Genomic DNA, 4486 nt, shown 5'->3' with positions numbered 1-4486 from the left:
ATCTGCATAATTTTAGATGCAATTTCTATCTCTTTAAAAATACCTATGTACACACTGAAAAGAGGTCGGGTGTCAGCCCATAATGACTTATATTGTTAAGCATGTTTATAAGCACAATATTATATAGTATACTTCAAATAACTGTCTAACTAGTTATAATATGAAGTTATGATACTATCTGTTAAGTTAAATAATTGAACTTGTAACTGAGTAAAGAGGGAAGAACTGAAGTCAAAATTTAAATGGAAAGTAGGGAAAAGGCTTTGCATATGATGCACATGTGCTAAAGGCATCATCCTACACCCTGTTAATGTCTTAAAAAAGAGAATCTAAAGATTTGGGAATTTAACTTATTGGCTTTGTAACTAAAGATGATGAAACATAGTTTAGAGAAGAAATAAAGAGCTGTTGAACTTAACTTTTTTCTTTCTCTCTCTCTCTCTCTCTCTCTCTCTCTCTCTCTCTCTTTGTGTGTGTGTGTGAGAGAGAGAGACAAATGGGTGGGGAGACACTTGAGTAGAAGAATTGCAGAATTGCAGTGCTTGGATAAATCTGCAACTTTCTAGTATCAAGAGTAGTATTTTATGGAAATGAGAATTACATTTCAGTGTACAAAGGGTAATTTCATCTTAGTTTAGTTAGATTAAACAAAAGTCTGAGTATACTCATCACACATTGGCAGCTAATTTTAAACAGATATTTATTATTTCTTATTTTTAGAAGTGACTATAAATTATTATAAAAGGATGGCAATTCTTCATATCATTAAGGACAGACATTGTGAGATTATCATTCAGTATGAACACAAGTTGGTGATGATAAGTCTGACAAATTATAAAACAACCCTTGGAACATGAAAATAAAGTAAGCAAATGATTGCATGACAGTCTGATTCACTGGCTTTATATTGGTATAATCCCCCTCAATCAGATTATAAAGTATTCTGAGATTAATGGAGAAAACTTAAATGAAAATGATGACATTTATTTGTAAATGCCTTATAATTAAATATTATTTAAAGATATTTAGGTTTATTATATAAGGTAAATTAAGTCACAATGGCTATGGACTCCCTCACTGTACAGGACTTGCTAGTTATTCTCTTTTTTTTTTTTTTTTGTATTTTTAAAAATATTTATTTACTATCATACGTAAGTACACTGTAGCTGTTTTCAGACATACCAGAAGAGGGCATCAGATCTTGTTACAGATGGTTGTAAGCCACCATGTGGTTGTTGGGATTTGAACTCAGGACCCGGAAGTGCAGTCAGTGCTCTTACCCACTGAGCTACCTCACCAGCCCCATGGCATATCAGTCTTAGCCCTGGCTTGCGTGTCTCTGTGTGTATGTTTATGTACTAAGTGATGAAGCTGTTAGAGAACTGACTTTCCTCAGCAAACCCACTGCAAGCAAAGGGTCAGAGAGGAACCCAACTCCGGGAGTACAAAGCTGTAGGCCTTCTTACTAAAGAGTCTCCTGCTGTCTATAGGAGTGTGTCTGCAATCTGCAGACACAATTTTATTCTTTATAGAAACAAAGTCATTCCCTAGCACCCTCCCTAGTCTTTGTCCATAGCAAAATAAATAGGTGTTTCTTCCAGAGTGGTGACAGCAGTCCTGGGAGGGTCCAGCAGAGATGAGGAACTTGCTGGAAGGCTTTGGGCCTGGCTCTCAGAGTCAGCTGTCATCCTCCTCCTCAGACTCTCCCTCAGACTCTGGTGCACTCTCGGGAAGGTCATCATAGTCCATCTGCTGGAATCTTCCTGACTGGGCCTCCCACATGTATTTGATGATCACTTTGAATTCAGCCATCTCATACCCAAACAGCTTCAGGACACGGGCCTGCTCTGGGGTCAGTACGTCACCCTCTTTGCACACTTCATAGTCAGACAGCAGGGTCACCACACCTTTCTTGAGGGCAGTGGGCAGCCCCAGCTGCCTCAGTTGTGGCTCCATGGAATGAGGGAACTGCTTCAGGGGCCCTGGATCCAGGCTCACTGTTAAAGTTGCTTTGTTCCCTGCTCGAGCAAAATCCATTTCTGTATACTTTGTGAACCACTCATTCACCTCCTCCTTTGTGCGGCTGGTAAAAAGGAGCCCAACTTCACCTCTCAACTTCTTGCTGACCTGATGTAGGTTGTCTTTCTATTCATCAGATGGGCTTCGACCCAAGGCTACCATCATCACCTTGTTTTTGCCAAAGAACATCCAGCTGTGCTTCCAGGCGTTCCGGATGTCCTTCAGTTTGCTGTTCCTCATGTTGGCCACAGAGAAGATGAAGAGGTACTTGTAGGTGTCCACACATTTCCGAAGCTCTTCTATCAGGTTCCGCTTCAGTTCCAAGCCTTTCTTGGCAGTTTTTGTTAAGGAAACTTTCTTGTCTCGCTTGGATTTGGGCATCACTGCAAAGACACGTGCCGTTATTCTCTTTTTTTAAACTGAATTCTAGTGAGGACTCAGGCTGGCTAGAACGATCTCCTAGGAATGAAGGTATAACAAGACAGAAGGAAGCTATAACACTGAAGTCTGAAAGTTTTCTTATGCTAGGATGGACCATACTGAAACATGTGTATGCATCCTCAAACATTACTACTCTCTTCCCTTCACCTTACAGAGGTTTTCTAATGGGCCCTGCATGTTTTCATTCCTTTTGAAAAACAAAGATGTTTGCAGTAGAGAGGCCCTTAGTCTTGTTAAGGCTCAATGCACCAGTGTAGGGGATTGCTAGGACAGGGTAGAGGGAGTGAGTGGGTTAGTGAGCAGGGAGAAAGGGGAGGATGGAATAGGGAGGTTTCAGAGGGGAAATGAGGAAAGGGGATAAAATTTGAAGTGTAAATAAAGAAAATATATAGCCGGGCGGTGGTGGCGCACGCCTTTAATCCCAGCACTTGGGAGGCAGAGGCAGGCGGATTTCTGAGTTCGAGGCCAGCCTGGTCTCCAGAGTGAGTTCCAGGACAGCCAGGGCTATACAGAGAAACCCTGTCTCGAAAAAACCCAAAAAAAAAAAAAAAAAAAAAAAAAAAAAATAAAGAAAATATTTAAGAAAAAAAAGAAAAAAGATTTACTACATTATCTGGTGAATCAGAATTCTTAAGGTTTGTGTTCTCATATATAATCTTAAATACAGCTTATAAACACAGCTTATAAAAGTGGCTTGTACCTCCCTCTTTTTATGCATGTTATTATTATTATTATTACCTTTAATATTTTTTACAGTCCAGTTGTTATTCCCCTCCCAATCTACCCTCTGACAGTTCCTCATCACATTCTTCCCCCCAACTCCCCATCTCTAAAAGAATGTTCCCCACTCCCCCATACTCCACCAGGCCTGAGTCCTCATGTCTTGCAAGGGTTAGGTGCGTCTTCTCTCATCTACTTCTCTTAACCCACAATGGGATCAAAAGATATTATTTGATAATCCCATTTTATCCAGTTTTCTGATATTAACTACAATAATGAGAAAAGGAAATTAAAAATATCCATAGAGCTATAAATAAATAATAAATAATTGTCAGATGATCATCCAAACTCTTTATGTTTATTGTATCCTTAAGGTTTCTCTACAACCAGACTAGATATGTGTGATGATTAGGTTTTCAACTTGATACAATGAAGAATTCCCTGGGAAGAGTATCCATGAGGAATTGTCTACATTGTGTTAGCCTATGGGCATGGTGGTGGGGAGCTGTCTTGGTTTTCTTAATTGATGTATTAAGATTCAGCCAGAGTGGGTAGCACCATTTCATAGGCTGAATGGTACAAGAGTAAAGAAAGCTAGTTGAACATCTGAAATGCAAGCCTGCATGCATTTTCTCCCTGTTCTTGAATATGAATAGAGTGAGATTATCTATCTTAAGTTCTTGCCTCTGTGATTGCCTTACAGAGATGAAATGTAGCTTAGAATCATATGAGGAAACAAACCATTATTCCTCTGAGTTACTCTTTGTTTAGGCCTTTTAACACAGCCACAGTAGGAACCTAGAAGAGGATTGTACAGTGATCATTGTTTTCAAAGGCTTAAATGATGCTCCGGTTTCACAAACAAACAAACTAACTAACAACCCACTGGTAGTAAAGTCAGAAATGAAATAAAGCTTTCTTGGTCCAAACCCTTCCTCATTTCATACTTCCAATGTCCATTTTCTTCTTTTCTTAAGGAGAGATGCTTAATTAAGTGTTAAAGTGTTTTAGTAAACTCACACAGCCCAATAATAAAAAGGGATGGGAGTATGGAAGCAGAACTTCCACAAGATGATGGGAAGTACTTAGGAAGAGAGTTCTTTTCCTCCAGGGAAAATAAGACTAAGGATAGGTCGCTGTCTGAGGTTTCCAGTCAAAAGTTCTAATGCTTTCTCCCCATGGGCTACAGGAGACATATGATCATCATGTATTCAGGATGTCAACTATGAAGTTATCTCTATTAATCCCCCTTTATTCCCTTGGAGATTTCAGTGCGTCAGAGTATGCACATTTAGGTCTTTGTGGT

General features: G+C 39.5%; 1 pseudogene across 1 annotated transcript; it reads right to left on the bottom strand.

The window, feature by feature from the left end:
- Positions 1-1462: 1462 nt before the first annotated feature.
- On the bottom strand, positions 1463-2400 carry LOC116095380 (annotated as a pseudogene). Its single transcript, XR_004120582.1, has one exon. The product of XR_004120582.1 is annotated as an mRNA turnover protein 4 homolog pseudogene (transcript).
- Between the last annotated feature and the right edge of the window lie 2086 nt (positions 2401-4486).

Source organism: Mastomys coucha, unplaced genomic scaffold (assembly GCF_008632895.1).
Source record: "Mastomys coucha isolate ucsf_1 unplaced genomic scaffold, UCSF_Mcou_1 pScaffold18, whole genome shotgun sequence".
NCBI classification, from domain to species: Eukaryota; Metazoa; Chordata; class Mammalia; order Rodentia; family Muridae; genus Mastomys; species Mastomys coucha.
This window is presented reverse-complemented; position numbering and strand designations above follow the sequence as displayed.